Source organism: Arachis stenosperma, chromosome 1 (assembly GCF_014773155.1).
Source record: "Arachis stenosperma cultivar V10309 chromosome 1, arast.V10309.gnm1.PFL2, whole genome shotgun sequence".
Taxonomy (NCBI): Eukaryota; Viridiplantae; Streptophyta; class Magnoliopsida; order Fabales; family Fabaceae; genus Arachis; species Arachis stenosperma.
Window position 1 is genome coordinate 116,481,458 of NC_080377.1, and position 16,895 is coordinate 116,498,352.

The window sequence follows — 16,895 nt, forward strand, 5'->3', positions numbered from 1 at the left end:
TTATCACTTTATAATTTTTTTTACAATCTTTTTTGTAAATATGACATACGTTAAAATGTTAATTATTTCCAAAATTGATAAATATTAGCTACTCTTCATGGCAGAAAAAAACGGTTGACATTACAAAAATTGAAATAATTTATGTTTATTTTTGGGCAAATAATGCATATAAATTAAGCATTGGGTATATGTATACGATTCCACCAAAATAAAAAACGTTACAAGGTTCTGTCAAGAACACTTTTCTATATAGTTTGAATTAGTGCAATTCGAATTACACACACTCTCAAGCACTAATTTGAATCATCCTTATTCGAATTATACACACTAACATACTAATTCAAAAGGGTTAGGTTCGAACTAGTCAATTTGTTGTGTCCATAGTAATTTGAAACAAGTTGTTTCGAATTACTCCCTGTTTTGCCTATATAAGGAGTTCGAACTAACCTCATTCGAACCACTATTCCAAATCCATACTCCACCAAATCTCAGAGAAAACGATCCAGAACAACTCCAACAAAGGCTTGAGTAAAATATTTAGCCAATGGAGAAACTATTAACATAATAAATTTATGAAATTAGATTAAATTAAACCCTAATTGAGTAAAAAACTTGAGGTATTGAAATCTCTCAATTTGGAGTTGATTTGATCTAATTTCATAAACTAATTATGTTAATAGTTAATTAGGACTATTAGGTGTGTGTTGTGATGTTACTTAACGTATCACATCAACAAATTCTGACATTAGTAATAAAAATGATGGAAGAACTAACATGGCTAATTTAAAATTTTTAAAGGAAGAATTTGATTAAAAAAATTCTTTTGGGGACTAATTTAGTTAACGAGTGATCTTTCAAGACTATTTGACCATTTACTCTTTATTTTCGAGTAAAGTACTAACTTGGTTCTTGTCTTTTTTTCCAAATCACAATGTGATCCTATAAGAAACACCTACTTTCAATGTTTACTCCTCCTCTTCCACTCCTGAACTCTTTGTTTGCTATTCATGGTGTTTTTTGGGTTCTAGAATTGCAACAAAGTGAGAGAGACGACGACATTCATCTATTAAACATCTTCTAGTAGAGCAAAATGGTGTTGATTTTGCTCACATGAATGAGGACAGAAATTTTTTTATTGTTTTTACTCACATGGATTGAGAATAAACAAATTCCGTCATAATTGATAGAAACAAAAATTGATTAATGATATTTTTTGTATAATATTAATTAAAAATAATCAAGAGATAAACATTTTAGACAATATTCTAATTTTATACTATTAAAAGAATTTAAAATTGGCCAAGTATTTCAAAAATAATAAATTTCCTTGGCCATATATTATATTACTCAAGTCTTATAAAATTTCAATTAATCAATTATTGTCATTCTATTATTGGACCCAACTTTTTACCTGGTTAATAAAGGGCTCAAGGCCCAAGAAGATTGAAAAGAATAATTATCTATAGACAAGGAATGCAAATAACATAAGATGTTGACTACCGTGAACTCAAACTATTTGTATAGGCTTAACTCTAAAGATGACATAATTACCATGAGGTATCTTAAGACTATTACAACGAGTTATTGCATCTCGATGTACTTGTGAATTAGATGTTGATCTCTCCCATTCACTGAGTACATAGACAAAACCCATCTTCTGGTTACACACTCTTAAGACGTTGGTATATATTTTACCCTTTCTTATTTTGTATCTTGCCTTCTCAGACTCAAGAACTATCACCTTTATATAAGTGTCATCTAATGCTCCCAAAAACAACCCTATCATCCATAAAAAAGTTATGATACTTAGATATAGAATCCTTCAGGCAAATATGAATCATACACAAAATGCTTTAAGCTCTACCTTAAACCTTTTTCATGTGAGGTTAAGACAATCCTCTTCAATTGGTATAGCTTTGGCAAATAAAATGCTTTGAATCCGTATTACAGCCTTCAAAACTTTATTAAAATACTTACTAACTGTCTCGCCGGACCTACAAAATCTAACTTGCAGACTACGATTTTTTTTGTGATGCGCTAAGATAATTAAGAAAGTCGCAACTGCTTCGGCAGGCTTACATGACCATCCTCTATAAGTCTTCCTTGAACTTGGAGCAACTCACACAAATTAGTAAAGGTATTTGTGTTCATTCTCAACTCCCAAATACAATTCCTATCACTCTTACCAACAATACGCTCTAAAGCCTCATGTCTAATTCTACTATTCATTCTTCCGCCTAACGACAATTGGCCACTAGTTCTATCCCTAAAGTAAACAAATAGCGTAAGCACAAAGAACAACATCAAATCTTCATGCTTGAATTTTATCTCTTCATAAAAACACACGCATCGCTTAATAATTTTTGACCGCTCTATTTCTTCTTAGCAAAGTCATTACATTAAAAAACGCATAAACATTCAAAGAAATTTAACACTACTTGATGTAAAATCTACTATATCTTCTTAGAACAAAAAACAAGATCAAGAAACTGGAACCAAAATACACTATTTACTTCTCAATTTTAATTTAGTTTCAAGCAAATTAAAGTCTTCCAAAAGCTGTTGTGCTTTAGATCGAAAGAGTTGTGTTAACCAAAATACAGTTAACTCTATTTACTTTTCAATTTTAATTTAGTTTCAAACAAATTAAAGTCTTCCAAAAGCTATTGTGGTTTAGATTGAAAGAGTTGTGTTAAGAGTTATTACTTTGAACCATCTATAATTATCATACAAACTATATTAATGTCGTTGAGATTATTCATCCTAAAAAGTTGATCAAGAAAACATGAAAATGCTATTAAACTTGTGCAAATTCTGAAAAAAGTAGTTGGAGTTATACTAATTTACAAAGTCTTAACAAGTCACGCAACTAAAAAGAGAAAAGTTAATTAGACTTGTGCAGATTAAATAATTTAATGAATTTAATAATTATTAATTTTGAAAATTTAATAGACTCAAAACTATCTTACTTTTTACCCTTTAAGCTAAAATAAAAATTCTACTTCGTTTGATAAAATACGAATTTAGTAAAGATAATAATAACTTAGCCAATTCTTGAAATATGTTAAATTTGTAAAACTGATGCTGATTAACACATTCCTCTAACAAAGTGTAAACCAATTTTAAATAAAGTGCTTGGTGCAATTATATAAAATTTTATTAGCTATAGTTGAATATCAAAGTATGTTGTTGGAGTGCCACTACTCTTTAAACTACAACTAAGCTAACAAATTTTTCATCCATACGATTTTAGAAATCACTGTGAGTGCGCTGGTTATAGTCACAACAATCATACATTTTACAAAATAATTTACACAATTTCACATTAAACAGACACAAATTACGTAAAAAGAGCATTCTAAATTTCAGAATCAAAAGCTGCATAAATATGAATTCCAAAAAAATCAAGCATGACTAAAATCAATTCATAAGAAGCACAGTATAAACAAAATTAATGAAACAAGACATGAGAACATAGAACCAAATTCACAGAAGCTATCTACGCATCTATACATTAGAACAAGAACCAAATCTAGTTGAAGAGAGAAAAAGAAAGATTCTTTCTATGCATCTAGTTGAACAAAGAACCAAATCCACAGAACATAAGTCGCGACATAAAAAATCGACCAAAATCATTAATGAAATTTGACCACAACTAACCTAAGTTACACACGTCGTGATGACGACAAGAAAGTTGTTGAACTCGACAGCAATAGGGGAGACTCTTTTAACTGAGTTTCTCGGACGTTATCCTGTGAAGGAGAAATGGAAGACATGAGAACTCGCTACCTAAGAAGACGAACTTTAACAGCAACTCACTTACCTTGCGGTGGTTGCGACGGCAGCGACGAGGAGGATGTGCTGACAGTGGTGATAGAGAGTCTGCAACCTAGACTTCGAAGCACAAATAAAAAAATGGAGTGAGGGAGTTGCTCACACTGAAGCCCTAATCTGATTTGAAGAAAGGATAAAGTTGAGATTAGTTAATTACAATAAGAATATTTTAAGTATAAAATATTATTAAAATTTTTATTTTTATTTTTAAAAATCTCAATCTTAGTGTCCTTATTTTTTAGATATAGTGAAATACTGAAATTTTTGAGAAAAAAACGCAAATTTAAATATGAATCTCTACCTTAACAAACATAATACTAAATTATTGTCCCGAACAAATGCTACCTTTAAGAATGAGAATCCTTAATACCAAAAGCAGAAAGAATGAGAATCCTTAATTTTCAACCGAACCTGATAAAAAAAAAAAAAAGAAAAGAAAAGAAAAAAAATCCATCAGCATTCAGCTTAGGGGTGTCAATGGGGCGGGGCGGGGCCAGGGGCGGGGGATGCTTCCCTACTCCCCGTCCCCGCCCCCAGAATTAATTCCCGTCCCCGCCCCATTCCCCGTCATGGGGGATAATTGTCCCCATCCCCGTTCTCCGCATTCCCCGCGTTCCCCGCGGGGCCCCATTCCCCATCTCCCTATGTTTAACATTCATATGAAAATTATAGTAAAAAATACAAAAAAACAAAAAAACAAACTAAAAAATATTATTACAAACACACAAACGTATCTTATCTAAGATTATAAATCCAGAAATACAACATAGCAAATCATAGTCCATAAAATAAAATCTTAAAATGCAACTTCCATTATAAAGAAAGCAATAAAACAAAATCTTTAACATCAAATATTCTTTCATTGTCGGCATAAAACTTCCAACAAACATCTCCATGTTCTCTGTTAAAACAATAGAGACAAATATGTTAACATATAGTGACGAGAATGGAAGCAAACACACAGACGCACAAGTGGAGAGGAGAAGGACGCCGTGCCTGAGGAGAGAGAACGACGCGGTGAAGCTGCTAGGGTGACGGCGCAAGAGTGGCCGGTGGCTAGCTGTGAGGGTTTTAAAGTTTGAACAAAGTGGAGAGTGAGTGAGTGACTGGAGTCTGGAGAGTTGGGGTTTGGATGGGAATAGAGAGTTAGAGAGGACGCAGCAACAAAGGTGAGAAGGGAATATAGGGTTAAGGTTTTTTAATGGGTGAAATTACTAAAATACCCCCTATGTTAGAAATAAAGTAAGAGTATTTAAGTAAGTTTAACAATTCGGGAAATTATCGGGGATGGGGCGGGGATCCCCGCTCGGGTCCCTGCGCCTGTCTCGGGGGAATTTTGTTCCCCATCCCCATCCCCACGGAAAAAATTCCCCACTATCGGGGCCCCATTTGGGGCGGTCCCCGCGGGAATCCCCGCCTGCTGGAGATTTTTGACACCCCTAATTCAGCTCCCCGCCAAATATAAACATTAGTGCGTATTTTTAGCCCAAGAAAAAGGCGCGTGAGCGGTGAGTGAGCTGAAATGAGTACCTAGACTGAGCAGTGTCAGTCAAGCGGCGGCGGCGGCGCGGTGCAGGTGACAATGTGCGGCGACTCAACCAACTGGGACGAAAATGCGTACAGGGAACGCCTCCTCAAGGAGAGGGAGATCCAAACCCGAACTGTTTTCCGTACGGCTTGGGCTCCTAGTCCCCGAAACCCTAATCCTCACTCTCTCGTCGTTGCTTCCAGCGACGGTTCTATCGCCTCCTACTCCATCCCTTCCTGCATCTCCAACCTCGTCAGTCACCACTCTCTTATCTCCCACCATCATTTGTCTCTTTTTTTTTGTTAGAGATTTAACTTGTGATTCTGAGTTTATTTATTTTGTTAATTTTTTTCGCAGAAAAATAATACCGATTTCAATGCGGCTAAGTGAGTTTGCATTGCGATTTTATGGTAATTTAAGTTTTATCTTTTGTGTTTATTGGAGTTAACTGTGTTTTGATATGGATTGGAATTGGCGCAGATTATTGGCTGAACCAGATTGCTTCTTTCAAGGGCATGATGGACCTACATATGATGTCAAATTCTATGGTGATGGTGAAGATGCACTGTTGTTAAGGTTCAAATTTGTGCTATTATCTCTATGGCTCTAATTTTATTACGTTATATTGGTCTCCATCTACCTGTTGCTGATGGTGAATTAAACATGAGAATTGTCGCATGCTATTGGATACCGGTTGACTGTAGCTTTGACTTGCAGTTGTGGAGATGACGGGTGGATTCGAGGATGGAGGTGGAAGGAACTTGCAAACTCAAATAGTGCTGTTTCTTCTCAAGGTTGTGCTTCTGGGCTGAAACTTGCTTAGATCTTTGATGATTCAATTAGTATCCTGTTATTCTAACTGTTCCATCTTGCATTTTGACTTTCTTGCATGAGACTTGTTAATATACGTGACAGCCATTGAGTTGATTGATGTGTTATTGCAAAGTTTATATTCCGAAAATAAGTAATTGGGATTGATGTGTCAGTGTGATGCCTGCGGAGTTGTTCTTTATTCGGGCTTGGATTATTTTGTTCATTCATTTTCTCCTGTGCCCTGCTGTATTATCCGTGATTAGGGAGTTTTTCTGTTCACCTCCTTGTGTTTTATGTATTTTCCCCCCTCCACTCTCCGCTCACATTTTTACCTTTGAAATGGATGAATTCTTCAATCTCTTTATGTATGTTGTTTCCTATTATTTCAGGAAACAATATCAAACCCATACTTGACCTGGCAAATCCTCAACACAAGTGAGCTTTAACTTTTACAGAATGCATACTTGTTAGCCAGATCTGCTTCCAATCAGTTACTCCCCTTCCTCCTGTAGTCCTGGTCCCTATTAACATCACACCGTTATTGTTGTCTTTCAGAGGTCCTTGGGGTGCACTTTCACCTATCCCTGAGAATAATGCTATTGCTGTTAATTCTCAGGTTTTTATATTTCCTTTTCTTTTTCTCTTTTAGTTTAAAGAATATTGTTTTTCATAACAGTTTGTTTCGCTGATTGTGTTCATGCTTCCTTGTTCAATTGCAGGGGGGATCTGTTTTCTCTGCTTCTGGTGATTCTTGTGCATATTGTTGGGATGTGGTATGTATTTGTGGGGGGTGAATATAATTTTTGTTTAGGAGGTTTCTTGGTATAAATTGATTTATTTGTTGTATCTGTTGTTCGCCTTGGCTAACAAGTCTTAATACTGTAGGAAACTGGTAAAGTGAAAATGGTATTTAAGGGGCACTTGGACTACTTGCACTGCATAGTTGCTCGCAACTCATCCAATCAGGTCTTGAGTCTTAACCCTATGACTTCTGTTAGTTTCACTAGTTGGTGATCATTTTATCTATTTTTGCTGTAATAATATTTTTTTTTTATTGAAAAAGAAAAAAAATAACTTGGTCTTTATGCCCTAATTTTTTGTGCCCATATTTATGGAATATAAAGTGCTACACACCTTTCTGCAGGCGATTAAAGATCTAAACAGTGGATGTAAGAGGAAAAGGAGTGCTCCTAGTGATATTACTAGTAGTCTAAAATATAGAGTGGATCGATAACATGGGGTCTAATAATTTGGTTATAGCCCTGTCATTCTATTGTTTATTGAACAAAAATTGAATGAGCTATGGACTTCTGGAGCTTTTAGGATTGAGTGCATGCACTTTTAGACTTGAGACATTAGGGAATATATGGGCTAGTATTTTAAAATCTGATTGCTAAACATCCCTACTGCTGCCATTTATTCAGAATTGTCACCCCACTGTATGTACTCTTTGAGTGTTCTAACTCCTTTTTTTTAATACCAATGTTCAGATCATAACTGGTTCAGAGGACAGGACTGCACGAATTTGGGGTACATTTTTCTGTAAATTATTTGGTTCATTAAATATATTTGTGCAGAATTTTGGCTGATACTTTTGTTTTTGTGGCTTCTATACCATACTAGATTGCAAAAGTGGAAAGTGTATCAAAGTGATTGATCCAGTAAAAGATTTGAACTTAAAAGGATCTGTTTCATGGGTTGGCTGTGTTGCATTAGATGCCAATGAGAGCTGGTTGGTAAGTCTCATACTTCCCTTCCATCGATCTCTCCCTTCTTTTGGTCTACATGTGGCTATGTAGTAAAAGAAATACGAATTTCTAGACAACATGATGTTGATCACTTCCTAGCAGGGGTGACAAGCGGTCTAGACCACCCCGCCAAAAGCCTGCCAGTTGGCGAGTTAGCCTGCCCCGCCCCGCCTAGTGAAGCGGTCCCTAATACCTATCCCACTCCGCCTAACGACGGATTGGCAGGCTGGCGGGATAAGCCCGCCTTTTCTCTCTCTCAAAAAAAATTTACTAAACCATTAAATATTGAAAAAAATACAATTTCACAAACATTTTAATAAATCTATAATTTCTAAATTCATATAATTCTAAGTTTCTAATAAATGTAATCTTTAACCAAGTTTTTTGAAACAAAATAATCAAACAAACATTGTCCAAATTAAAACATTGTTCAAAGCATTTAATTAAACATTGTTAAATCTCATCAATCAAACATTATCCAAGTTATAGCTTAAGTAAAATAAACATACATTCCAAATACAAACTTGTGAATTGTGAGTAGGGTTAGGGGTGGGTGGGGAGACAGATGGGAGTGACTTGTGCTTATGGGTAGGGTTATTTGTGCTGTGTTTGGTAGTTGAGTTTATGGGTTTGGATAGTTTTTGGTTTAGGCTATAAAAAAAATGGCGGGCCCGCCGGGCTAGCCTGCCCTGTCAAAGGCTGCCAAAGCTTTGGGTTAGGCGTTTTTTTTTTTTTGGCGGACTGAAAACTCTAGCCTTTCGTGCCTTTTTTCAGCCCGACGGACTTCGGCCCATTTGCCACCCTTACTTCCTTAGTTACCTATGGTTGCAGACTTGCAGTTGGTATCCAGCTATGAGAACAGATATTTAGATAATGATTTTACACTTAATTTATTGTCCTATTTTACAACCAGAGGAGCTAACTCATATTAACATTGGCATATGGCAAGTTGACAATCAAATAGAACTTCGTTTCCCATAGTTCGTAGTTGTGATACAATTCCTCGTTTTGTATAATCAGTGTTACAGAAATGCTATTTGTTGCTACCCTCTACTAAACTTTCTGTTATTAATAACTATCACATTTTGTGGCCAAAATAACCCTTTCTAAAGTTATTATGTATCTTGTAATTGCCGTTTGCTTCTGTGAATGGTTAAGGGACCATTGTCATCATTCCACAGGCTTGCGGTAGTGGACGGAATATATTCCTTTGGAACCTTCCTGCCTCAGAGTGCTTATCAAGGATTTCAACTCGTGCTTCTGTACAGGACATACTATTTGACAGCAACCAAGTGAGTTGGCTAACCTTCATATCTTTTGGTTCTGCCGTCTTGCTGTCTTAAACACAAACATCAAAATAGCCCTAATTTGTGTGTCAACTCTCAACTCTTTCAGATTTTGGCAGTTGGTGCAGATCCTCTACTCAATCGCTTTGACATGAATGGTGCAATCCTTTCGCAAATACAGTGTGCTCCTGCATCAGCTTTCTCTGTCTCCTTACATCCTGCAGGGGTAGGTTCTGGTTCTGATTCAACATCTTATTGTTGTTGAGATGGGTCACTGTGTGGTCAACTCAAGCTTGTTGCATTCATGACTTGTTATTTTCTAGTTTATTTTATTTATGTTGAATGCATTACTGCATTATTCTTTCCAGGTTGTGGCAGTTGGAGGTTATGGATGCCTTGTAGATGTTATCTCACAATTTGGTAGCCATATGTGCACATTCCATTGCAAGTGCATTTAAGCGAATTCTGCAGTTAGTTTGAAAATTCTAAAGTTTCAAGCTCAGAATGATTTCCATGACAAAAATAACAGGCAAATGTACAGTCAAATGAGATGGTATTCAATATTGGGCCACAAAAGTGGGAGCTTTGATTTGTTCTTGGTAATATGTGGCAGGAGCTGTACCATTCTACGCGGACCAAAATGCCACAGATTTGTTGCTCGCCGCAAAAACATCTGAGGTTTAAAGATGGTCCGTATAGTTGTATTAATTATATGTATTATTTATTATAGATTGATTTAATTCCGTGGGAGAGAGTTTTACATTGAAGGAAGGTCAAACAAAATTCCGTGGGAGTAGGGCTGCACACGGATCGGATACGATATTTGCAATTTTTTAGGCCGGATCCGATCCGATCCGATTCGCATACTTGCGGATCGAATCGGATCGGATATCGGGTATATCCGCATAATTAAAAAAATTTATTTTAAGGTTTTGTTTGGCCTTTTTACAAAAAAAAATATCCAGAAAATTCATTTTTTATCTATTTAAGCCTATTTTACTCTTAGAATATTATCAATAATAGTTCTTTTGAATAACAAAAATAAAATAATAACACAAGATTTAAGTTTAATTATTCTAAGTTGAAGTACGACATAAAAAATTAAAAACAAAATATCATAAAATTCATAAAATAACATATTAAAATTCATATCACATTAGGGTTTACGGTCTTAAACTATGTTATTTATATGTAATGTGCGGATATGTGGATTTGCGGATCGGATCTGTGGATATCACTGCGGAATCCGCAATCCTATCCGACCATAGTGCGAATTGAATTCAATCCGATCCGATGACTCTACGGATCGGATAATATCCACAAAATTTGGATCAGATGCGGATAATTACCGCAGATATGTGGATATTATCCGATCTATGTGCAGTCTTACGAGAGAGAGAGAGTAGTTATGTGTTAATGAGAATGTGCTTGAAGGGCTGAAGATATAATAAAAAGGTAATTTAAGAATAATATATTTTTTAAGGGAGTTAACAAAAAACTAATGATTGAGTATTTTTATTTAACAGAATTAATTTTTTTTAGATATAATATTAATTTTATTTTTTTGGTTAATTTTATCAGTATTTAAATTTTTTTTAGTTAAAAATAACTATTTATTCTTTGGTTTAATTTCGAAAAATGGTTTTGATATTTTGATCTCAATCGGATTTGCATTAAAAAGAATGAAATTACTAATGATGTAATTGGAACACTTGTTAAGTGACTTTGGCGGTGGAGAATGGAGTTGCAACTTGCATGGGTTCAATGAGTTTGACTTGTGTGTTGCCTCTGTATCTGTAAAAAATTAGACATTAAGAGAGATTTGATATATATATATATATATCTTCTCAAATAATTTTATTTCTCTGATTATTATTTTAATGAATGAATTTATGACTATTTGCTAAAGTTCTGTTTGGTTAGAAAAAAGAAAATAAAGGAAAAGAAAGTGAGGAAGAAAGAAGATAAATGAAAGTTGATTGAAATCTTAGTCTTTCTAGATTTATTTGTATAAAAAGAAAATAAAAAAAGGAAATGAAAGTAAAAAGATATTAGTAGCAAATCATATTTTTTTGTTATTCAAATTTTAGATATTACCAAATTATAAATTATTTAAATGAAATATGTTTATAAAATGAATGTTTTTTAAATAGTGACTAACTAAAAGTGCTCACAAAACTCTTTTAATTAATAGGATAATTTATACAAATAAATTAAATGGGATTTAAAATTATGTAAATGTTTTAAATTAATTTTCGTTACACATCTATCTTAGAGTATTTTTATGCAAATCGAATCAATAGCTATAATAGCTAAATTAAATTTAATTAATTCAAGTTACATAAAAATATTTTAAGATGTATAACAAAAATTAATTTGAGACATCTGTATAATTTTAAATTTTATTTAATTTATTAGTATAAATTATCCTAATTAATATAAAGCAATTGAAGCAACTAAAAAAGAAAAGTCACTAAGCAAGAATAATGTGCTACAAAGTCAGATGGTTGAGGATACAATTAAAGTAGTTAAAATCTTAATTTAATAATTTTTAAATTTTGTATATTGAATAAATCAACTAATATTTAAATTGTGTATATATAAAATAATTTTTTTATTTAAATTATATTATAATTTTAAATTATATCAATTATATTATATGTAAATAAAAATTCAATTATTTATATTAAAGATATTTATCTAAACTGATTTTTTGTGTATATATAAAATATAAAATTTTTTACATGTTATGGATTTAATTTGCCATTTATCTTTCTATTTTTTATCATTTATCTTATGGATTTTTTGTGTATATATAAAGTTCGAGAAGACTATTTATTATTTTGAATAATTTGGTATTCGTTATTATTTATACAAACACACTCTCTTATTCTCTCCTCAACTCCGCGGCGTAGATCCGAGGAGTTTGGGAAACCCTAACTCTGCTCGATCTTCTTCCACTGCAAACATCTTCGTCTTCTTCATCATCAACATCAACATCAACATCAATATCAACATCATCATCCGCAGGTGAATCTCTTCTCGATTCAACGATCTTGTTATCTCAGTCTTTCAGTCTCTTCTGATTAACTGTATATATATTCTTTTATTTTTTATTTTTCCTTTGCTGCTATTCGTTATTGTTGAGTGGATGTTGTTTTATGCAAGTTAACGCTTGTTTCGTATTATGGTTCGAGCCTTTTTGAAACTAAAACTTTTTGTATCAGCAAGTGATTCACATCAATTTTTTATTACGGTTAGAGCTTATGCTGATTCGATATTTTTTTTTTATGTTTTTGGTTTCCATCAAGTTGTTTTTATGGTGCTGATTCTGTAATTATTTGCGTGGCATAATTGTTTCTGTTGTTGTATTTGTGTTGGTGTTGCAGTCATGGCAGGAGCTGCACCTGAGGGAACACAGTTCGATGCTCGTCAATTTGATGCAAAAATGAATGATTTGTAAGTGCTTTCCCTTTTTCCTCACTATCATTCCAACATAGTTTTTTTTTGGGGGGGTTTAATTTATGGTTCACTGTCATCTCTTGGATTCACAGACTCACAGCTGATGGACAGGACTTCTTCACATCTTATGATGAGGTGTACGATAGCTTTGATGCTATGGGTTTGCAAGAGAATCTCCTCAGAGGCATTTATGCCTATGGTAAACTTTTACTAGTCCCTTTAATATATATGCTTTTTAGAAAATATATTTAATCGATAATGTATAGTGGCAGCATAGAACTTAGCAAGTTAGCATGTGTTTGATTTGTTCTGCCTATTATGCGTAAACTGCCCTGTTTGTTTGTCCCACTAATATTGTCATGTAATTTTAGTTGAAATTTCGGAATGTAAAACTAGTATTATTTGTTTTGTAGGTTTTGAAAAGCCATCAGCTATTCAGCAAAGGGGAATAGTCCCATTTTGCAAGGGACTTGATGTTATTCAACAGGCCCAATCCGGAACTGGAAAAACTGCAACTTTCTGCTCTGGAATCCTGCAACAACTTGACTACAGCCTGACTGAATGTCAGGCCTTGGTTTTGGCGCCAACCCGTGAGCTTGCTCAGCAGATTGAGAAGGTTATGCGGGCGCTTGGAGATTATCTAGGTGTGAAGGTTCATGCCTGTGTGGGAGGCACCAGTGTTCGTGAAGACCAACGCATTCTAGCCAGCGGTGTACATGTTGTTGTTGGTACTCCTGGACGTGTCTTTGATATGCTGCGCAGACAGTCACTTCAGCCGGATCACATTAAAATGTTTGTGTTGGATGAGGCCGATGAAATGCTTTCAAGGGGTTTTAAAGACCAGGTACTTCTTTATTTACTTGATTACTAATGTTTTCATATTTCACTTTATTATCAAGTTTTATAGATACGTAAAATCATCCCATGCAAACCTGTATTTCTTACCCTAACCCATCGTTAATTCCTACTTTATCTAAAAGATTGTATTTTCTTCTATTTCTGACTGTTTAATGTTTATACTTTCAAGTGCCCTCAGATTTTTATATTTGATGTCTGTTAAAAGTTCTTGAAATTTAGTGACTATTAATTTCTAGTTGAAGATAAATGTTACTTTGTTTCAATCAGTTTAAGCTTGTCACAGTTTTTGGCCATTGGTGTTGTATCATGAAAATTTGATTTTGTTATTTGTATAACTTCTTTATTCATCATCTGCTTCCTTGTTGTCAGATCTACGATATATTCCAGTTGCTGCCATCTAAGATTCAGGTAGGAGTTTTCTCTGCCACAATGCCACCTGAGGCCCTTGAAATTACTAGGAAGTTCATGAACAAACCTGTGAGGATCCTTGTGAAGCGTGACGAGCTCACTTTGGAGGGTATAAAGCAGTTTTATGTCAATTGTGAGAGAGAGGAATGGAAGCTCGACACACTTTGTGATCTGTACGAGACATTAGCCATTACCCAGAGTGTCATTTTTGTCAACACCAGAAGGAAGGTCGATTGGTTGACTGACAAGATGCGAAGCCGAGACCACACGGTGTCAGCCACCCACGGAGACATGGACCAGAATACGAGGGACATCATTATGCGGGAGTTCCGATCTGGGTCATCCCGTGTTCTTATAACAACCGATCTTCTGGCACGTGGTATTGATGTTCAGCAAGTGTCTCTTGTTATAAACTATGATCTCCCTACACAGCCCGAGAACTATCTCCACCGTATTGGTCGTAGTGGTCGGTTTGGTAGGAAGGGTGTTGCCATCAACTTTGTCACGAAGGATGATGAAAGAATGCTGTTTGACATCCAGAAGTTTTATAATGTGCAAATCGAGGAGCTGCCTGCAAATGTTGCTGAACTCCTCTGAAGAGATTTTGTCTTTCAACATGTTAGAGGAATACTAGTTTATGTTTGGTGAAGGTGTCCTTTTTTTTTTTTTTGTTCTTTTTTGGGGTCATTGATGTTTGGTTAAGTTTTATCTTTTATGTAATGTTTCTTCTCTCCGCGGACCCTTTTTTTTTCTCCCTAGTTTGTTATTTCGTTTGAAACCCCTTTTTAATTGGCCTAGTAAGTTTATTTAGATTGTTAGCCGCTTCAATATCTAAGTGATAGGGTACTTGCAATGTGGAAACCCATTATTGCCCATTTTGGTGTATGCTTGTTGTCGCACATTTCTACAAGGTAATTTGTCTAATATTACTTTACGTGTCATATGTTTAGGCTTTTTTAATGATATATTGACCGTTTTGTTTCATGAAGTAATTTGCTAGCATGGGTATTGCGTTTTACGCTTTTACGTTACATTTTTGTCTTAACATTGACCATTTTGTTACGAATTCGTGGTGGTTTGAATTAGTTATTTGACTTTTCATATATGTATATAGCCCGTCACTTCTACTATGCTTCATTTTTTACGTTGGTTTTGTTTCCCTGTTAGATATACGATGCTTGATTTGTGTTGAAATTTGTTGCTTGTTATATGTATATGTCATTACTCTTACCTCTTTATTTGGTAACTGCAATTGGAAATATGATAGAAACAGATAGTACTATTCATTAATGGTTGCGTTTGTGTTTAACTTTAATGTCTCATTTATGCGCCGGTAACTTATTTCCGCTGCAATATTCCTTTTGCCAAAAGATAGGCATTGCCAGTTATTGCGTACTTGGAGCATGGTTTTGAGAACCGGACAATGATTTGGATATATCTGTCAACCAATTGGTGACTCAATTGAACTTGCTTTGGTTTCCTTTATGAAAAGCTTTGATGAAACTTTTATTTTAAAAACTTTTTTTTGGCAAAATATATATTTTCGATGAATCTTTTATTATATTTAGTTTAATTTCAATTGAAATTTTAAATTTTTGGACTTCTAGTTATTTTGATTTAATGAACAATTCGATTTTTAAAATGTTAGGTCGGAATTTGGTGGTTCATTATTAATGTCTAGGTGCAATGGTGAAAGTATTTAGGAAATTAACATTTTTGTCATTTCTCTTTTATAATGTAACTTTGTTTAACCACACCTTTACTCATGAGGATGGATCTTCACTCCTTATAATTTTAAATAATTTTTAACTAGGATTATTAACTTCTAGTCATAAATTATAAATTATTTTAGTATTTTCTAAACACCATTTTGATGATATGTATGTGTATATATAGAAAAAAGAGAGGAAAAAATTTTATGAAAGAAAAAGAAAAAGGAAAACCTTTTTTTCTGAGAGCTTCCAAACATGGTCTCGGATTTATGTCCTTTGACAAGTTTCATCCACCATTCGTGGCCATAATTTCAAGTTTCAACAAGGGAATTGAAGTACATTGATTGTCTACATTAGTTTTTTGACTTCTACTATATACACATCCATCCGTCACTTTTTTCTACCCTACACTTAACGTTGTTTTTGTTTCTCTGTGATATACGATGCTTGGTTAGTTGGTTTGCATTCAATTTTGTTACTTATTTTTCATCAGTTTGGTAATTACCTTTCATGGTTTTATTGACTGCAGTTTGACATATGTTAAGATTCTAAATTCATTCATATCCACGAAATCGTATGAAAAAAAATAGAATAAATTTTCATGATATTTAGTAAAGCAACTCATTTCTTAATCTTTTAAATTCTAACCATAATATTTCACTTCAAATTCAAAGCACTCACAAGGATCTCCAAAGTTGTTTATACTTATAAGTCAAGTTTAAGCTAAGATTATTAACCTTTACAATTACAATTCATTTTAACTATAAAAAAAGAGTGTCCGTATAAAATAGAAATTTATGTACAATTAATTTTATATAAAATTAATAGTAAAGAAATATTAAATAATAATTTAATCAAATCTGTCAAATAATTTAACAATTTTCAATTATCAACTTTATATTAAGTAAAGTCCACTTAAGTTTTACCCGGTATAAACTTCCAAAGGATGAAGCATGGTCTGAAATATCGCTCCTTTTTGACAGATATTATCCTTTTCTTTATGTGTTTGACGAGTATGCCATCATTGATGGCCATAACTTCAAATTTCAACTATGGGAAATGTAAGTACATCGAATCTATCGGTAGGTACAGAAAGTGACAAATAGAACCGAACAGTAGGGCGAGTGAGGATGAGAGGATTTTGATACATAAAATAAAGGACGTAAAGCAACGCAACCCTTTCCCTTTGTAATTAAGAATAAGGTGGCGCCTTACGTGTCAAATCTCAAGGCCTCAACCCCAACCT

The 16,895-nt window shown here is 34.0% G+C and overlaps 1 pseudogene; it reads left to right on the plus strand.

The window, feature by feature from the left end:
• The first annotated feature begins 5,357 nt into the window (after positions 1–5,357).
• LOC130967312 (eukaryotic initiation factor 4A-15-like) lies at positions 5,358–14,898 on the plus strand (annotated as a pseudogene).
• Positions 14,899–16,895: the final 1,997 nt, after the last annotated feature.